A 21,715-nucleotide genomic window follows, 5' to 3' on the forward strand; every position below is an offset into this window, starting at 1 on the left:
CAAACGTTTTACCTTTTTACAGATTGAAGCGAAACGTTTACAAACATTATAAAACAAATCCAAACGTTTACAAAGTAAATGAAAAACATTTCACCTTTTTAGCGATTTAAGCCAAACGTTTACAAACGTTACAAAACAAATCCAAACGTTTACAAACGTTTCACATTTTAAGCGATTTAATCCAAATGTTTACAAATGTTACAAAATTAATCCAAACGTTTCACCTTTTTAGCGATTTAAGCCAAACGTTTACAAACATTACGAAACAAAACGTTTACAAAAGTTACGAAAACAAAACAAAATGTTTACAAACATTACAAAGCGATTTATGCCGTACGTTTACAAATGTTACTAAACAAATTCAAACGTTTCACCTTTTTAGCGATTTAAGCCAAACTTTTACAAACGTTATAAAACAAATCCAAACGTTTCACCTTTTTAGCGATTTAAGCCAAACGTTTACAAAAGTTACAAAACAAATCCAAACGTTTCACGTTTTTAGCGATTTAAACCAAACGTTTACAAAAGTTACAAAGCAAATCCAAACGTTTTGTCCTTTTTAACGATTTAAGCCAAACGCTTACAACCATTATAAAAAAAAAAGAAACGTTCACAAACGTTACGAAAGAATTCCAAACTTTTCACCTTTTAAAGATTTAAGCCAAATGTTTACAAACGTTACAAAACAAATCCAAACGTTTCACCTTTTTAGCGATTTAAGCCAAACGTTTACAAACGTTACAAAACAAATAAAAACGTTTCACTTTTTCAGTATTTTAAGCCAAATGTTCAGAGACTCTACAAAACAAATCCAAACATTTCCCCTAACGATTTAAGCCAAACGTTTACAAACATTTCGAAACAAATCCATACGTTTCCCCTTTTCAGCGATTGAAGCCAAACGTTTACAAACGTTATGAAACAAAACCAAACGTTTAAAACGTTACGAAACGTAACTAAACGTTTCACCTTTTTAGCGATTTAAGCCAAACGTTCACAAAAGTTATGAAACAAATCTAAGCGTTTATAACGTTATGAAACAAAACCAAACTTTTAAAACGTTACGATAAAAATCCAAATGCTTTGCCTTTTTAGGGATTTAAGCCAAACGTTTACAAACGTTACAAAACAAATCTAAACGTTTCACCTTTTTAGTGATTTAAGCCAAACGTTTACAAACGATAGGAAACAAATCCAAACGTTTCCCCTTTTTAGTGATTTAAGCCGAACGTTTACAAATGTTACAAAATAAATCCAAACATTTTACCTTTTTAGCGATTTAAGACAAACGTTTGTAAACGTTACGAAACAAATCCAAACGTTTCACCGTTTTAGTGATTGAAGGCAACCCTTTACAAACGGTATAAAACAAATCCAAACTTTTATAAAACAAATGAAAAATGTTTCGCCTTTTTAGCGATTTAAGCCAAACATTTATAAACGTTAGAAAACAAATCCAAACATTTACAAACGTTACGAAACAAAACCAAACTTTCACATTTTTAGCGATTTAATCCAAACGTTTGCAAATGTTAGAAAACAAATCCAAACGTTTTACCTTTTTAGCGATTTAAGCCATACGTTTACAAACGTTGCAAAACAAAAAAACCTTTAAAAAACGTTACAAAGCTATTTAAGCCAAACGTTTACAAACGTTACAAAGCAAATCCGAACGTTTCACCTTTTTAGCGATTTAAGCCAAACGTTTACAAACGTTACAAAATAAATCCAAACGGTTCACCTTTTTAGCGATTTAAGCCAAATGTTTACAAACATTACATTACAAATCCAAACGTTTCACTTTTTTAGTGTTTTAAGCAAAATGTTTAGAAACTTTGCAAAACAAATCCAAATGTTTCCCCTTTTTAGCTATGTAAGCCAAACATTTACAAACATTACAAAACAAAACCAAACGTTCACAAACGTAACAAATAAAATCCAAACGTTTCCCCTTTTTAGCGATTTAAGCCAAACGTTTACAAACGTTACGAAACAAATCCAAATGTTTCACCTTTTCAGCGATATAAGCCAAATGTTTACAAACGTTACTTAACAAATCCAAACGTTTCCCCTTTTTAGAGATTTAAGCCACACGTTTACAAATGTTACGAAACAAATCAAAACGTTTCACCTTTTTTAGCCAAACATTTACAAATGCTAAGAAACAAAACCAAACATTTCACTTTTTAGCGATTGAAGTTAAACGTTTACAAACGTTATAAAACAAATCCAAACGTTTCGCCTTTTTAGCGATTGAAGCCAAACGTTTACAAACGTAACAAATCGAAATATTTCACCTTTTTAGCGATTAAAGCCAAACGTTTCACCTTTTTAGCAATAGAAGCCAAACGTTTTGAAACGATACGAAACAAATCCAAACGAAACAAATTCAAAGGTTTCACCTTTTTAGCGATTGAAGTCAAACGTTTACAGAACAATTCCAAACGTTTCACCTTTTTAGCGATTTAAGCCAAACATTACAAAACAAATCCAAACGTTCCACCTTTTTAGATATTTGAGCCAAACATTTCCCCTTTTCAGCGATTTTAAGTCAAACGTTTACAAATGTTACAAAATAAATCCAGACGTTTCCCCTTTTTAGGAATTTAAGCAAAACGTTTAAAACGTTACGAAACAAATCCAAAAGTTTCACCTTTTTAGCAATTTAAGCCAAACATTTACAAACGATATAAAACAAAACCAAACGTTTACAAACGTTACAAAACAAATCCAAACGTTTCACCTTTTTAGCAAATTTGAGCGAAACATTTACTAACATTACAAAACAAATCGAAACGTTTCACCTTTTTAGCGATTTAAGCCAAACGCTTACAAACATTACGAAATAAATCCAAACGTTTCACCTTTTTAGTGATTGAAGCCAAACGTTTACAAACGTTACGAAACAAAACCAAACGTTGAAAACGATATGAAACAAAACCAAACGTCTCACCTTATTAGCGATTTAAGCCAAACGTTTACAAAAGTTACGAAACAAATCCAAGCGTTTATAACGTTAAGAAACAAAACCAAACATTTAAAACGTTACAAAACAAATCCAAACTTTTCACCTTTTTGGCGATATAAGCCAAACGTTTACAAACGTTACAAAACAAATCTAAACGTTTCACCTTTTTATCTATTTAAGCCAAACGTTTCGAAACGATACTAAACAAATCCAAACGTTTAAAACGTTACGAAAAAAATCCAAACGTTTCGCTTTTTTAGCGATTTAAGCCGAACATATACAAACATTTCAAAATAAATCCAAACGTTTCATCTCTTTAGCGATTTAAGCCTAACGTTTGTAAACGTTACGAAACAAATCCAAACGTTATACCTTTTTAGTTATTGAAGCCAATCGTTTACAAACATTATAAAACAAATCCAAACTTTTACAAAATAAATAAAAAACGTTTCACCTTTTTAGCGATTTAAGCCAAACGTTTACAAACGTTACAAAACAAATCCAAACGTTTACAAACGTTACGAAGCAAAACCAAACGTTTCACATTTTTAGTGATTTAATCCAAAAGTTTACAATTTTTGCAAAACAAATCCAAACGTTTCACATTTTTAGCGATTTAAGCCAAACGTTTACAAACGTTATGAAACAAAACGATTACAAAAGTTACGAAACAAAACAAAATGTTTACAAATGTTACAAAGCGATTTATGCCAAACGTTTACAAACGTTACTAAATAAATTCAAACGTTTCCCCTTTTTAGCGATTTAAGCCACACGTTTACAAACGTTATAAAACAAATACAAACATTTCACTTTTTTAGCGATTTAAGCCAAACATTTACAAACGTTACAAAACAAATCCAAAGGTTTCAAGTTCTTAGCGATTTAAGCCAAACGTTTACAAACGTTACAAAACAAATCCAAACATTTCTCCTTTTTAGCGATTTAAGCCAAACGTTTACAACCGTTATAAAACAAAACCAAACGTTCACAAACGTTATGAAACAAATCCAAACGTTTCACCTTTTTAGCGATTTAAGCCAAACATTTACACACGTTACGAAACAAATCCAAACGTTTCACCTTTTTTAGCAATTTAAACCAAACGTTTACAAACGTTACCAAACAAATCCAAACGCTTCACCTTTTTAGTGATTTAAGCAAAACATTTACAAATGTTACGAAACAAAACAAAACGTTTAAAACGTTATGAAACACATCCAAACGTTTCGCCTTTTTTAGCCAAGCGTTTACAAACACTACAAAACAAAACCAAACGTTTCACTTTTTCAGCGATTGAAGCCAAACGTTTACAAACATTACAAAACAAATTCAAACGTTTCACCTTTTTAGCGATTGAAGCCAAACGTTTACAAACGTTTTAAAACAAATCTAAATGTTTCACCTTTTTAGCGATTGAAGCCAAACGTTTCACCTTTTTAGCGATTGAAGCCAAACATTTTAAAACGTTACGATACAAATCCAAACGATTCACCTATTTAGCAATTGAAGTCAAACGTTTAGAAAACAAATCCAAACGTTTCACCTTTTTATCGATTTAAGCCAAACGTTACAAAACAAATCCAAACGTTTTCCCTTTTTAGCAATTTTAGCCAAACGTTTCACTTTTTCTGTGATTTAAGCCAAATGTTTACAAACATTACAAAACAAAACCAAACATTTCACCTTTCTAGCGATTTAATCCAAGCGTTTAAACCGTTACGAAAAAAATCCAAACGTTTCAACTCTTTAGCAATTTAAGCCAAATGTTTACAAAAGTTACAAAACAAAACCAAACGTTTACAAACTTTTACGAAAAAAATCCAAACGGTTAACCTTTTTAGCAATTTGAGCCAAACGTTTACAAACGTTACAAAACAAATCCAAACGTTTCCCCTTTTTAGCGATTTAAGCCAAACGTTTACAAACGTTACGAAACAAATCCAAATGTTTCACCTTTTCAGCGATATAAGCCAAATGTTTACAAACGTTACTTAACAAATCCAAATATTTCCCCTTTTTAGAGATTTAAGCCACACGTTTACAAATGTTACGAAACAAATCAAAACGTTTCACCTTTTTTAGCGAAACATTTACAAATGCTAAGAAACAAAACCAAACATTTCACTTTTTTAGCGATTGAAGTTAAACGTTTACAAACGTTATAAAACAAATCCAAACGTTTCGCCTTTTTAGCGATTGAAGCCAAACGTTTACAAACGTAACAAATCGAAATATTTCACCTTTTTAGCGATTAAAGCCAAACGTTTCACCTTTTTAGCAATAGAAGCCAAACGTTTTGAAACGATACGAAACAAATCCAAACGAAACAAATTCAAAGGTTTCACCTTTTTAGCGATTGAAGTCAAACGTTTACAGAACAATTCCAAACGTTTCACCTTTTTAGCGATTTAAGCCAAACATTACAAAACAAATCCAAACGTTCCACCTTTTTAGATATTTGAGCCAAACGTTTCCCCTTTTTAGCGATTTTAAGTCAAACGTTTACAAATGTTACAAAATAAATCCAGACGTTTCCCCTTTTTAGGAATTTAAGCAAAACGTTTAAAACGTTACGAAACAAATCCAAACGTTTCACCTTTTTAGCAATTTAAGCCAAACATTTACAAACGATATAAAACAAAACCAAACGTTTACAAACGTTACAAAACAAATCCAAACGTTTCACCTTTTTAGCAAATTTGAGCGAAACATTTACTAACATTACAAAACAAATCGAAACGTTTCACCTTTTTAGCGATTTAAGCCAAACGCTTACAAACCTTACGAAATAAATTCAAACGTTTCACCTTTTTAGTGATTGAAGCCAAACGTTTACAAACGTTACGAAACAAAACCAAACGTTGAAAACGATATGAAACAAAACCAAACGTCTCACCTTATTAACGATTTAAGCCAAACGTTTACAAAAGTTACGAAACAAATCCAAGCGTTTATAACGTTAAGAAACAAAACCAAACATTTAAAACGTTACAAAACAAATCCAAACTTTTCACCTTTTTGGCGATATAAGCCAAACGTTTACAAACGTTACAAAACAAATCTAAACGTTTCACCTTTTTATCTATTTAAGCCAAACGTTTTGAAACGATACTAAACAAATCCAAACGTTTAAAACGTTACGAAAAAAATCCAAACGTTTCGCTTTTTTAGCGATTTAAGCCGAACATATACAAACATTTCAAAATAAATCCAAACGTTTCATCTCTTTAGCGATTTAAGCCTAACGTTTGTAAACGTTACGAAACAAATCCAAACGTTATGCCTTTTTAGTTATTGAAGCCAATCGTTTACAAACATTATAAAACAAATCCAAACTTTAACAAAACAAATAAAAAACGTTTCACCTTTTTAGCGATTTAAGCCAAACGTTTACAAACGTTACAAAAAAATCCAAACGTTTACAAACGTTACGAAGCAAAACCAAACGTTTCACATTTTTAGTGATTTAATCCAAAAGTTAACAATTGTTGCAAAACAAATCCAAACGTTTCACATTTTTAGCGATTTAAGCCAAACGTTTACAAACGTTATGAAACAAAACGATTACAAAAGTTACGAAACAAAACAAAATGTTTACAAATGTTACAAAGCGATTTATGCCAAACGTTTACAAACGTTACTAAACAAATTCAAACGTTTCCCCTTTTTAGCGATTTAAGCCAAACGTTTACAAACGTTATAAAACAAATACAAACATTTCACCTTTTTAGCGATTTAAGCCAAACATTTACAAACGTTACAAAACAAATCCAAAGGTTTCAAGTTCTTAGCGATTTAAGCCAAACGTTTACAAACGTTACAAAACAAATCCAAACATTTCTCCTTTTTAGCGATTTAAGCCAAACGTTTACAACCGTTATAAAACAAAACCAAACGTTCACAAACGTTATGAAACAAATCCAAACGTTTCACCTTTTTAGCGATTTAAGCCAAACATTTACACACGTTACGAAACAAATCCAAACGTTTCACCTTTTTTAGCAATTTAAACCAAACGTTTACAAACGTTACCAAACAAATCCAAACGCTTCACCTTTTTAGCGATTTAAGCAAAACATTTACAAATGTTACGAAACAAAACAAAACGTTTAAAACGTTATGAAACACATCCAAACGTTTCGCCTTTTTTAGCCAAACGTTTACAAACGCTACGAAACAAAACCAAACGTTTCACTTTTTCAGCGGTTGAAGCCAAACGTTTACAAACATTACAAAACAAATTCAAACGTTTCACCTTTTTAGCGATTGAAGCCAAACGTTTACAAACGTTTTAAAACAAATCTAAATGTTTCACCTTTTTAGCGATTGAAGCCAAACGTTTCACCTTTTTAGCGATTGAAGCCAAACGTTTTAAAACGTTACGATACAAATCCAAACGATTCACCTATTTAGCAATTGAAGTCAAACATTTAGAAAACAAATCCAAACGTTTCACCTTTTTATCGATTTAAGCCAAACGTTACAAAACAAATCCAAACGTTTTCCCTTTTTAGCAATTTTAGCCAAACGTTTCACTTTTTCTGTGATTTAAGCCAAATGTTTACAAACATTACAAAACAAAACAAACATTTCACCTTTTTAGCGATTTAATCCAAGCGTTTAAACCGTTACGAAAAAAATCCAAACGTTTCACCTCTTTAGCAATTTAAGCCAAATGTTTACAAAAGTTACAAAACAAAACCAAACGTTTACAAACTTTTACGAAACAAATCCAAACGGTTAACCTTTTTAGCAATTTGAGCCAAACGTTTACAAACGTTACAAAACAAATCCAAATGTTTCACCTTTTTAGCGATTCAAGCCAAACATTTAAAAACATTACGAAACAAATCCAAACATTTCACCTTTTTAGCGATTGAAGCAAAACGTTTACAAACGTTTCACGTTTTTAGCGATTTAAGCCAAAGGTTTAAAAAAGTTACGAAACAAATCCAAGACTTTATAACTTTACGAAACTAAACTAAATGTTTAAAATGTTACGAAACAAATCCAAACATTTCACCTTTTTAGCGATTTTAGCCAAACGTTTTAAACGTTACAAAAAAATCTAAACGTTTCACCTCTTTAGTGATTTAAGCCAAACGTTTACCAACGATACAAAACAAATCCAAACGTTTAAAACGTTACGAAACAAATCCAAACGTTTTACCTTTTTAGCGATTTAAGCCGAACATTTACAAACATTACAAAATAAATCCAAACGTTTCACGTTTTTAGCGAATTAAGCTAAACGTTTGTAAACGTTACGAAACAAATCCAAATGATTTACCTTTTTAGCGATTAAAGCCAAACGTTTATAAACGTTATAAAACAAATCCAAACGTTTACAAAACAAATAAAAAATGTTTCACCTTTTTAGCAATTTAAGCCAAATGTTTACAAACGTTACAAAACAAATCCAAACGTTTACAAACGTTACGAAACAAAACCAAACGTTTCATATTTTTAGCGATTTAATCCAGACATTTACAAATGTTACAAAACAAATACAAACGTTTCACCTTTTTAGCGATTTAAGCCAAACTTTTACAGAAGTTACAAAACAAATCCAAACGTTTCACTTTTTTAGCGATTTAAGCCAAACATTTACAAACGTTACAAAACAAATCCAAACTTTTCACTTTTTTTAGCGATTTAAGCCAAACTTTTACAAACATTACAAAACAAATCCAATCGTTTCCCCTTTTTAGCAATTTAAGCGAAACGTTTACAAACGTTACAAAACAAAACCAAACGTTCATGAACGTTACGAAACAAATCCAAATGTTTCTAAACGTTTGGCTTAAATCGCTAAAAAGGTGAAACGTTTGGATTTGTTTAGTAACGTTTGTAAACGATTGGCCAAAAACGATAAAAAGGTGAAACGTGTGGATTTGTTTCGTAACGTTTGGATTTCACCATTTTAGCGATTGAAGCCAATCGTTTTAAAATGTTACGAAACAAATCCAAACGTTTCACCTTTTTAGCGATTGAAGTCAAACGTTAACAAATAAAATCCAAACGCTTCACCTTTTTACCGATTTAAGCCAAACGTTACAAAACAAATCCGAACATTTTCACCTTCTTAGCGATTTAAGCCAAACGTTTACAAACGTTACAAAAAAAATCCAAACGTTTCATTTTTTTAATATTTTAAGCCAAATGTTTAGAAACTTTACAAAACAAATCCAAACATTTCCCCTTTTCAGCGATTTAAGCCAAACGTTTACAAACATTTTGAAACAAATGCAAACGTTTCACCTTTTTAGCGATTGAAGTCAAACGTTTACAAACGTTATGAAACAAAACCAAACGTTTAAAATGTTACGAAACGTAACTAAATGTTTCACCTTTTTAGCGATTTAAGCCAAACGTTTACAAAAGTTATGCAACAAATCTAAACATTTATAACGTTACGAAAAAAACACCAAACGTTTAAAACGTTACGAAAAAAATCCAAATTTTTTGCCTTTTTAGGGATTTAAGCCAAACTTTACAAACGTTACAAAACAAATCTAAACATTTCACCTTTTTAGCGATTTAAGCCAAACGTTTACAAACAATACAAAACAAATCCAAACATTTCACCTTTTTAGCGATTAAAGCCGAACGTTTACAAACGTTACAAAATAAATCCAAACATTTCACCTTTTTAGCGATTTCAGCCGAAAGTTTACAAACGTTACAAAATAAATCCAAACATTTAACCATTGTAGCGATTTAATCCAAACGTTTGTAAACGTTACGAAATAAATCCAAACGTTTCACCTTTTTAGTGATTGAAGGGAAACGTTTACAAACGGTATAAAACAAATCCAAACGTTTACAAAACAAATGAAAAATGTTTCACCTTTTTAGCGATTTAAGCCAAACATTTATAAACATTAGAAAACAAATCCAAACGTTTACAAACGTTACGAAACAAAACCAAACTTTTCACATTTTTAGTGATTTAATCCAAACGTTTACAAATGTTACAAAATAAATCCAAACGTTTCATCTTTTTAGCGATTTAAGCCAAACGTTTACAGACATTACGAAATAAAACGTTTACAAACGTTGCAAAATAAAAAAAAAACCTTTAAAAAACGTTACAAAGATATTTTAGCCAAACGTTTACAAACGTTACAAAACAAATCCGAACGTTTCCCCTTTTTAGCGATTTAAGCCAAACGTTTACAAACGTTAAAAAACAAATCCGAACGTTTCCCCTTTTTAGCGATGTAAGCCAAACGTTCACAAACATTACATTACAAATCCAAACGTTTCGCTTTTTTAGTGTTTTAAGCCAAATGTTTAGAAACTTTGCAAAACAAATCCAAATGTTTCCACTTTTTAGCGATGTAACCCAAACATTTACAGAAGTTACATGTAATATCCCGTTTTTTTTTTAAAATTTTTTTATTTTTGCATTCCGTCAAGTTTTAGGTAAATTATTATTATTACTATTATTAAACATTTTTTTTTAATTTATTAGAGTCGTTCGTTGATTCGATCGTGATTCGATTAGTGTGGTTAGTATTATTAATTTTTTTTAAAAGAAAAAATAAATAAATGGATAAAGTCATGCATGCAAACCATGCATTTCTATTAAGTCCTTTTCACGTTGTTGTTTAGTGGCCAAATTAATGCAGCCCACACATTCATATTGGCCCATTCATTCCTCCATTATTTTGAGCAGGTATTGCCCTTTGTATTGCTGCTAACGTTTCAGCGATACTTATGCTCATTTCTTTCCTATTTAAACACGCCGTCCATTTGATTTATTCATCAACGTTTAATACAAAACCCTAGCCGACTTCTTTGAGTTTTGATGATCATAAACAACACAACCCCATCTCTTCTTCTTCATTGATCTTGGTAAGTCTCATGTTCTTCTTCGTTCTTAATTTTCTGTTTTAACTTATAAACGGCACTTCCGTAAATTGAATCGTTCTTGCTCGTTCTTGCTCGTTCATAGATCGAAATCAATTCCGCTTCGTCACAGAGATTCTAGACTCAATTCTCTACGATTCTACTCTTTGATTTTGCAAAACGGTACGTAATCGACCTCGTTTCAATCGCCGCCGTTTTACCATTTCGTTGTTCATATAAACTGTTTCTAGTTTAAATAGCTACTGCCGATTCCCTTCATGAACTTTGGCTTGGATTTTGCTATGTAAGGATTACAAATCACTTAGAATGTTAGTTGTTAAATGGTTAAGCTATCGTTTGAGATTATTCCATTGCCGGTCATGATTCTCGTTTTGTTTTAAGGATCGATTGTTTTTGTGTTTGATAATACTAAAGTTATTTTATTTTGATTTGGTTTAAAAGTGATTTGTTAAAGAATTATGAGTATTGTGTTGAAAGTTAAAGTTTCATGTTTCCAAATTCTGTAATAAGTTTATATGCAGAGATGATGTTATGGCGTGCTCTTTCTTGTTTTGTTTGAATTGTGAAAACGATGGTAAATGGTACACTTAGGTCACTGAATTAGTTGCTTTTCTCAATTGGGTTCAATGTAAGTTTGGGTTGCATGGAGGGAATGTCATAATCATTCCTATTGGGCCTTATTTAATTTTGGGTGTTTGCCTTAATTAGTAATGAATTAATAAATTGATTCTATTGGTTATTTATGATAATATTTTTTTCAGAGTAATTATATTGGACTTCGAATATCTTTTGACGTATATTTGACTAAATTACAATTTAATCCCTAAACGAGTTTTATAATTTATTTAAGTGAGCCTTGGGTTAATAACCCTATATTTTGTTTTAATTATAAACAAAAGCAATTAAATTGATTTCGGATATCAAATTGGCTAAAGTACAGTTTAGCCCCTAATTGGCTAAAGTACAATTTAGCCCCTAAAATTTTATAAACTTAAAATGATTAAGTTTTTGGGTTGTAACTTGGGTTACTTGAAATTGAAGTTATTGAGTTCCGCTTTTAAAATAGATTATTATTTTATCGAATTATTTTATAAATATAAACTCGGGTTTATATTAGTAAACGTTTTGAGTCGAGTTAGACTTGGGTCACCCGACAAATGAGGTTAGCTTGGTAGTTATTAGTAACTCGGCTAACCCACTATTTGGAAATTAATAAAGATTATTAAATAGTATTTATAAATTGGATTTTAAGCGAGAACTCAATAGACTTGTATTAATTGGGCTTTATTACCTTTTGGGTATTTTTGTGTTGCTTTGGATCATTTAATTCCGACGTGTAAATTGTGCTAGTCCTATGTGGTGTCTAGTACTCTCTAGAGTTAGGGTCTGCTTTTAATAATTATTTTATTTGTCTAGACCCGTCTATTGTTCGTGCTCCAGAGGCGAACCAGGATTAGTTGCTTGCCGATATTCACGTGGATTAGCAAGCAGTGAGTTTGTACTTACTATTTACCGCTTTATTAAGTAAATTGTTATTTTAATATTAAATATATATACTGTACGTATATTTCGAACTGTTTTTATATTATGGCTCTTAGTTGGAACATGCTACCTAATGGGCATCATTAGGACTGCGTGCGCACCGATAATGATCTGGGAAAGGTAATTATGGTAATGTGGTAACTCGGTGTGAGCATAGCTCTCGGGACCAAGTAGAGTAACTCGGTGTAGCTCAGCTCTCGGGACTCTGGTATAAGTGTGGTCAGTGGTAACTCGGTGTAGCTCAGCTCTCGGGACCAGACCTGTTGGATTATGTTATTATTTAGAATTATGGATTAGGGTTCCAACTATTATTCGTAATATCGTATTTAAACGTTTTAAACGGTTTTAAAGGTTTTCCACTTAATAAATGTAGATAGTGGTATGAACTCATCTCAGTATATCTGACCCCGTTGTTTTTCCCAATTTTCCCCAGGGTTATGATCTGAGAGAGTCTGGTGATCTCCGCATTTACTTTTCCTCGGAGGTTCCATTTATTTTAGTAGAACTGTGAAACTGTTTTATTCTTAGACCGCAGTAGTAACTAGACGTCTTTATTATTATTATATTTTTGTCGGATTGGTTCGACTGGTTTTATTGCTTTGGCATGTTATATCATTTAATTTGGGTTATGCTAAATCTATTTCAGACTCGGAATTGGATAAGCATGTTATATTAACTGTTGATTATTATAACTGCTAGATTTAGGCTAAAGTCTCGGTTGCCCCCGAGCATTGGTTTTCTGCAGGTTATTGTGTTTATTTGTTAATTGAAAGGCTAGTTACGGGTTTTTGTACTACATTACCCATACCCTAGCGCCGGTCGCGATTCATGAAAATGGGTCGTGACAAACTTGGTATCAGAGCTTTGGTTTCAAACCAAGGCCAATTGCTTGCTATGTGTTTACTCTGTTAAGTATGGTTGTGTCTTAGGAACTACTGCGGATATAGGATTCTGTCATGTCTTTAAAACCGTCATCTTTTGATTTTAAAACATTTTGCCTACACCAATAGGATTGCGTCGAGTCAGTCATTGTATGTTGATTTGATGTTGTTAAATGTTAATTTTATTTCACTTGGGTGAACATTTTATTGCTGTTGATTTCTTGGGAAATCCTATATGTTGCTTGTTTTGTTCATACTTGGGTATGAAATATCTGTTATTTAAATTGTTGTTGTTCAATCTTAGGATATGGACAACGTTGTTCGTACTCGTGCTCGTGCTGCGGCAGAGCAAGAAGCTGTGGCTGATGATGCGATTTCCATGGAAGTCGATCAGAACGTACCACCAGTTCAGGCTAATGCTGGACGTGGTCGAGGTGGAGGTGCTGGCAGAGGTAGAGGTGCTGGTAGAGGCAGAGGAGCTGGTTCTGGTAGAGGTGGAGCTAGAGGACGTGGTGCAGCAGGTGTTCAGGCACCGAATGTGCAGCAGGCACCAGAGGTGCAACATGCACCAAACATGCAAGCGTTCGACTTCACTACCTTCTTGGCTGGGATTGTCGAGATGCAGAACAACCAGGCTCTTCTGCAGAATCAGTGTACTGTACTGGGTCAGCTAGCGCAGCAACAGCAACCTCAGGCTGGTGTTGTAGCTGGTATTGGTGGACTTGCTGGTGTCGGTCACATTCCAACAGACAGAGAGTTGGTGATGATCTACTTGAAGTTGAATCCGACTTCTTTTGATAGTACTGGGGATGCTCTTGACTTTTTGGAGGAATTTGAGTACAACAGTCAGAGGATTCAAGCTTCTGATCGTCAATCAGTGATGCTTGTGGAGATGTCGCTGAAGGGTCCAGCTAAGGACTGGTATCGTGATAACATCAGGCCAGTTATGGATACTTTGTCTTGGGCTGATTTTGTGATCAGGTTCAGAGGCTACTATCTACCCTTCTCTGTTACTGAGAGTTTCAGAGAAAAGCTGCTAAATTTGAAGAAGGGGGATAGATCAGTGACAGACTACACTACTGAGTTTGTACGTTTGGGGCTGTTTGCTACAGATCTTCAGGGTGATCAAGAGTGAGTGAACGACCGTTATATTAGGGGTTTAGGCTCGGAGTTTCTCCCTTTGCTGATAGGGACAAACATGGAGTTTGCCCGGTTAGTGGATAGTGCGCGGCGGATGGAGAATTCGATGGTTCAGTTTGGAACGATCTCTGACCCTTTCCAGAATCAAAAGGGAAAGAGTGACCTTCCTAGTGGGGGGCAGCAGGCCCCAGTGCAGCATAGTAGTGGGAATTACTACAGTGGCTCTTCTCAGGCCAACAGGGGGAGTCGACGGACTCACAACAAAGGGAGGCATAGTGCCAGGAGTGCTCCGTACAGTTCCAGTAGCAGTGGGAGCAACCGTGGTTCAGGACGCGGGTACAGTGGTGGATCGAACATTCCGTTCTGCCAGAATTGCAGACGTAGGCATTATGGTCAGTGCCAGTTAGCTCCTGGAGGTTGTTTCACTTGTGGCCAGCCGGGTCATTTCTCCAGGGAGTGTCTGACATCTGGACAGCAGACGTCTAACTTCAGTGTGGCGCAGTCATCTTATCAGCAGCAGAGACCTGCGTTTACACAGTCTGTAGGGTACTCTCAACCTGCAGCATCTTTTGGTGGCCAGCGGGGCCGTGGTTCTGGTGGCAGAGGTTTTGGTGGCCGTGGTAACGGCGGTAGAGGTTCCAACGGTTATGGTACTGGACAGAGTTCGCAGCAGCAGCCTCAGGGTCAGGCCAGAGTGTTCGCACTTACTCCTCAGGATGCGCGTGCATCAAATGCTGTGGTGCAAGGTACCATTCCGATTTCTTTTATAGATGCTTTAGTGTTATTTGATGCGGGTGCAACCCATTCGTTTGTATCTACATGTTTTGCTGGGAAATTGGGTATGGCACCATCTGTTTTGAGTGAACCTCTAGCTGTGTCTACACCTATGTCTGAAGGTGTAATAGTGGACGTCGTTTATCCTTCTTGTCCAGTGGTTATTCAGGGTAGAGAATTATGTGCTGATTTGCTTGTGCTTGACGTTCTTTCTTTTGATGTCATCTTGGGGATGGATTGGCTGTCGCGCCATTATGCTTCTATTGACTGTCGAGGGAAGTCAGTTGAGTTTCGGATTCCGGGTGATCTACCTTTTTCCTTTCAGGGAGAAAAGGCGGAGACACCTAAGAATCTGATTTCCGCCATCAAGGCGAAGCGGATGTTAGGCAAGGGTTGCCAGGGTTTTCTTGTTGTGGTTCGTGATTTGGAGACTAGTAGTGGTGATATGCATAGTGTTCCGATAGTGAATGAGTTCACTGATGTGTTTCCAGAGGAATTGCCTGGATTACCACCTGATCGTGATATTGAGTTTTGCATTGATGTGGTTTCTGGTACAACTCCGATTTCGATACCGCCGTATCGGATGGCTCCTGCAGAGCTGAAGGAGTTGAAGGACCAGTTACAAGAGTTGTTGGATAGCGGGTTCATCAGACCGAGTACTTCTCCGTGGGGTGCTCCAGTTCTGTTTGTAAAGAAGAAAGACGGTTCCTTTCGGCTGTGTATCGACTACAGACAGTTGAATAAGGCTACTGTCAAGAACAGATATCCTCTTCCTCGCATCGATGATCTGTTTGACTAGTTGCAGGGTGCGAAGTGTTTTTCCAAGATTGATTTGAGGTCTGGGTATCATCAGCTACGGATCCGTGATGCAGATGTGCCTAAGACTTCTTTTCGGACTCGTTATGGACATTTTGAGTTTTTGGTTATGTCCTTTGGTCTGACGAACGCACCAGCAGCGTTTATGGATATGATGAACAGAGTGTTCAAGCCGTTTTTGGATCAATTTGTTATCGTCTTCATTGATGACATTTTGATCTATTCTCGGAGTGAGGAGGAGCATGCTTACCATTTGAGGACTATACTACAGACGTTGCGTGAGCATCAGTTGTACGCTAAGTTCTCAAAATGTGAGTTCTGGTTGGATCAGGTTACCTTTCTAGGACACGTGGTGTTGAAAGATGGGATCAAGGTTGATCCGAAGAAGATTGAGGCGGTTATGGATTGGCAGAGGCCAAGGTCAGTTACCGAGATCAGAAGTTTTCTGGGTTTAGCTGGCTACTATCGTCGGTTCGTGCAAGATTTCTCCAGAATATCTGCACCGCTGACTAAACTGACACAGAAGGGTGTTAAGTTTGAGTGGACTGACAAGTGCGAGGCGAGCTTTGAGAAGCTCAAGGAGATTTTGACTACAGCTCCGGTTTTGGCATTGCCTTCTGGCATTGACGGTTTCACAGTGTATTGTGATGCGTCTCGGATTGGTTTGGGTTGCATTCTGATGCAACATGGACAGGTGATTGCCTATGCTTCCAGACAGTTGAAGAAGCATGAGGTGAATTACCCTACTCATGATTTAGAGTTGGCAGCTGTGGTTTTTGCGCTGAAAATCTGGAGACATTATTTGTATGGTGCTACTTGTGAGATTTTCACTGATCATAAGAGTCTGAAGTATATCTTTGATCAGAGAGAATTGAACTTGAGACAGAGGAGGTGGTTAGAGCTACTGAAGGACTATGACTGTACTATTCAGTACCATCCGGGTAAGGCTAACGTGGTAGCCAATGCGTTGAGTCGCAAGTCCTCAGGCAGTTTGGCTCATATCACTGAGGTTGGGCGTAGACCCATGATTAGGGAGTGGCACGGTTTGATAGCTTCGGGCTATTGTTTTCAGGTTTCTCAGAACGGTAGTCTGTTGGCACAGTTACAAGTGCAACCTGTTTTGATTGATCGGATCAAAGCTTTACAAGCTGAGGATCTACAACTGAAACGGATTATCGAGGAGGTTCAGCAGGATAGTAATTCTGAGTTTACTTTTATGAATGGTGTTCTGAGACATGGTTCGAGACTGTGTGTTCGGGATTCGAAAGGTTTGAGGGACCAGATTCTGGAGGAAGCACACAACTCTGCTTATAGTGTTCATCCGGGTTCTACTAAGATGTACCATGATCTTAAGGGTACGTACTGGTGGAGCGGAATGAAGAATGATGTCGCCGAGTATGTTTCTAGGTGTCTGACTTGTCAGCAGGTGAAGCTGGAGCATCAGAGACCTTTTGGCTATCTGCAGCCACTACCTATTCCAGAGTGGAAGTGGGAGCGGATTGCTATGGATTTTGTGGTTGGTTTACCACGTACTCGGCAGGGGTACGATTCCATCTGGGTGATAGTTGACCGTATGACCAAGTCAGCTCATTTTCTACCGATCAAGGTTTCGTATACTGCTTCGAGGTTGGCTCAGTTGTACATCGACAGGATTGTCAGTTTGCATGGTGTACCGGTTTCTATTGTTTCAGACAGAGGTTCTGTGTTTACTTCGAGGTTCTGGAAAGCGTTACAGGAATCCTTGGGTTCTCGGTTGGATTTCAGTACAGCTTTTCATCCTCAGACTGACGGTCAGTCTGAGAGGACTATTCAGACGTTGGAGGATATGCTCAGGATGTGTGTTCTCGATTTTCAGGGTATCTGGGATACTCATCTACCATTGATTGAGTTTTCTTATAACAACAGTTATCACGCGAGTATCGAGATGGCGCCGTATGAGGCTTTGTACGGGCGCAACTGTAGATCTCCTATCTGTTGGGAGGAGGTCGGAGAGCGTAAACTCTCGGGAGCTGAGATCATTCAGATTACCTCAGAGAAGGTACCATTGATTAAGCGGAGATTAGAGACTGCTTTTAGTCGGCATAAGAGTTATGCAGATCCGAAGAGGAAAGACATCGAGTTTCAGGTGGGAGACTTTGTGTTTCTTCGGGTTTCGCCTATGAAAGGCGTGGTTCGTTTTGGTGTCAAGGGAAAGTTGGCACCGAGGTATATTGGTCCTTACGAGATTTCAGAGAGGATTGGAGCTGTGGCTTATCGTCTGGTTTTGCCTCCAGATATGTCGTTAGTACATCTTGTGTTTCATGTTTCTATGTTGAGGAAGTGCATTTCCGATCCTTCGCACGTGATTGTGCCTCAGAGTGTTGAGATTGACCAAGAACTGTCCTATGAGGAACAACCAGTTGAGATTGTTGATACGCAAGTGCGTAAATTGCGGAACAAGGAGATTCCGATGGTCAAAGTTCTTTGGCGCAATCATTCTGTAGAGGAGTGTACTTGGGAGACAGAATCTGATATGCGGAAACGTTATCCTTTCCTCTTTGCTTGAGGAACGTGTGTCCTTGATTATGTGTTATCATTGTGTGATCTTGTGTGCCTTACGTGTTGATATGCTTCGAGTTTTGAGTTCTAAATTCGAGGACGAATTTTTAATAAGTTGGGGAGAATGTAATATCCCGTTTTTTTTTAAAATTTTTTTATTTTTGCATTCCGTCAAGTTTTAGGTAAATTATTATTATTACTATTATTAAACATTTTTTTTTAATTTATTAGAGTCGTTCGTTGATTCGGTCGTGGTTCGATTAGTGTGGTTAGTATTATTAATTTTTTTAAAAGAAAAAATAAATAAATGGATAAAGTCATGCATGCAAACCATGCATTTCTATTAAGTCCTTTTCACGTTGTTGTTTAGTGGCCAAATTAATGCAGCCCACACATTCATATTGGCCCATTCATTCCTCCATTATTTTGAGCAGGTCTTGCCCTTTGTATTGCTGCTAACGTTTCAGCGATACTTATGCTCATTTCTTTCCTATTTAAACACGCCGTCCATTTTATTTATTCATCAACGTTTAATACAAAACCCTAGCCGACTTCTTTGAGTTTTGATGATCATAAACAACACAACCCCATCTCTTCTTCTTCATTGATCTTGGTAAGTCTCATGTTCTTCTTCGTTCTTAATTTTCTGTTTTAACTTATAAACGGCACTTCCGTAAATTGAATCGTTCTTGCTCGTTCTTAGATCGAAATCAATTCCGCTTCGTCACAGAGATTCTAGACTCAATTCTCTACGATTCTACTCTTTGATTTTGCAAAACGGTACGTAATCGACCTCGTTTCAATCGCCGCCGTTTTACCATTTCGTTGTTCATATAAACTGTTTCTAGTTGCTGATTCCCTTCATGAACTTTGGCTTGGATTTTGTTATGTAAGGATTACAAATCACTTAGAATGTTAGTTGTTAAATGGTTAAGCTATCGTTTGAGATTATTCCATTGCCGGTCATGATTCTCGTTTTGTTTTAAGGATCGATTGTTTTTGTGTTTGATAATACTAAAGTTATTTTATTTTGATTTGGTTTAAAAGTGATTTGTTAAAGAATTATGAGTATTGTGTTGAAAGTTAAAGTTTCATGTTTCCAAATTCTGTAATAAGTTTATATGCAGAGATGATGTTATGGCGGGCTCTTTCTTGTTTTGTTTGAATTGTGAAAACGATGGTAAATGGTACACTTAGGTCACTGAATTAGTTGCTTTTCTCAATTGGGTTCAATGTAAGTTTGGGTTGCATGGAGGGAATGTTATAATCATTCCTATTGGGCCTTATTTAATTTTGGGTGTTTGCCTTAATTAGTAATGAATTAATAAATTGATTCTATTGGTTATTTATGATAATATTTTTTTCAGAGTAATTATATTGGACTTCGAATATCTTTTGACGTATATTTGACTAAATTACAATTTAATCCCTAAACGAGTTTTATAATTTATTTAAGTGAGCCTTGGGTTAATAACCCTATATTTTGTTTTAATTATAAACAAAAGCAATTAAATTGATTTCGGATATCAAATTGGCTAAAGTACAGTTTAGCCCCTAATTGGCTAAAGTACAATTTAGCCCCTAAAATTTTATAAACTTAAAATGATTAAGTTTTTGGGTTGTAACTTGGGTTACTTGAAATTGAAGTTATTGAGTTCCGCTTTTAAAATAGATTATTATTTTATCGAATTATTTTATAAATATAAACTCGGGTTTATATTAGTAAACGTTTTGAGTCGAGTTAGACTTGGGTCACCCGACAAATGAGGTTAGCTTGGTAGTTATTAGTAACTCGGCTAACCCACTATTTGGAAATTAATAAAGATTATTAAATAGTATTTATAAATTGGATTTTAAGCGAGAACTCAATAGACTTGTATTAATTGGGCTTTATTACCTTTTGGGTATTTTTGTGTTGCTTTGGATCATTTAATTCCGACGTGTAAATTGTGCTAGTCCTATGTGGTGTCTAGTACTCTCTAGAGTTAGGGTCTGCTTTTAATAATTATTTTATTTGTCTAGACCCGTCTATTGTTCGTGCTCCAGAGGCGAACCAGGATTAGTTGCTTGCCGGTATTCACGTGGATTAGCAAGCAGTGAGTTTGTACTTACTATTTACCGCTTTATTAAGTAAATTGTTATTTTAATATTAAATATATATACTGTACGTATATTTCGAACTGTTTTTATATTATGGCTCTTAGTTGGAACATGCTACCTAATGGGCATCATTAGGACTGCGTGCGCACCGGTAATGATCTGGGAAAGGTAATTATGGTAATGTGGTAACTCGGTGTGAGCATAGCTCTCGGGACCAAGTAGAGTAACTCGGTGTAGCTCAGCTCTCGGGACTCTGGTATAAGTGTGGTCAGTGGTAACTCGGTGTAGCTCAGCTCTCGGGACCAGACCTGTTGGATTATGTTATTATTTAGAATTGTGGATTAGGGTTCCAACTATTATTCGTAATATCGTATTTAAACGTTTTAAACGGTTTTAAAGGTTTTCCACTTAATAAATGTAGATAGTGGTATGAACTCATCTCAGTATATCTGACCCCGTTGTTTTTCCCAATTTTCCCCAGGGTTATGATCTGAGAGAGTCTGGTGATCTCCGCATTTACTTTTCCTCGGAGGTTCCATTTATTTTAGTAGAACTGTGAAACTGTTTTATTCTTAGACCGCAGTAGTAACTAGACGTCTTTATTATTATTATATTTTTGTCGGATTGGTTCGACTGGTTTTATTGCTTTGGCATGTTATATCATTTAATTTGGGCTATGATAAATCTATTTCAGACTCGGAATTGGATAAGCATGTTATATTAACTGTTGATTATTATAACTGTTAGATTTAGGCTAAAGTCTCGGTTGCCCCCGAGCATTGGTTTTCTGCAGGTTATTGTGTTTATTTGTTAATTGAAAGGCTAGTTACGGGTTTTGGTACTACATTACCCATACCCTAGCGCCGGTCGCGATTCATGAAAATGGGTCGTGACAGTTACAAAACAAAACCAAACGTTCACAAACGTTACGAAAAAATTCCAAACGTTTCACCTTTTTAGCGATTTAAGCAAAACGTTTACAAACGTTACGAAACAAAACCAAAAGTTTAAAACGTTACGAAAAAATCCAAACATTTGACCTTTTTAGCGATTTCAGCCGAACGTTTACAAACGTTAC

At 35.5% G+C, this 21,715-nt stretch overlaps 1 long non-coding RNA gene across 1 annotated transcript; it reads left to right on the forward strand.

Moving 5' to 3' along the window:
• Window positions 1–20,580: 20,580 nt before the first annotated feature.
• Window positions 20,581–21,279, forward strand: LOC126686323 (uncharacterized). Its single transcript, XR_007643908.1, has 2 exons — window positions 20,581–20,633; window positions 21,119–21,279. It is a non-coding gene; the product is annotated as an uncharacterized LOC126686323 (long non-coding RNA).
• The last annotated feature ends 436 nt before the right edge of the window (window positions 21,280–21,715 follow it).

This window comes from Mercurialis annua, linkage group LG6, assembly GCF_937616625.2.
Source record: "Mercurialis annua linkage group LG6, ddMerAnnu1.2, whole genome shotgun sequence".
In the NCBI taxonomy this organism is placed as follows: domain Eukaryota; kingdom Viridiplantae; phylum Streptophyta; class Magnoliopsida; order Malpighiales; family Euphorbiaceae; genus Mercurialis; species Mercurialis annua.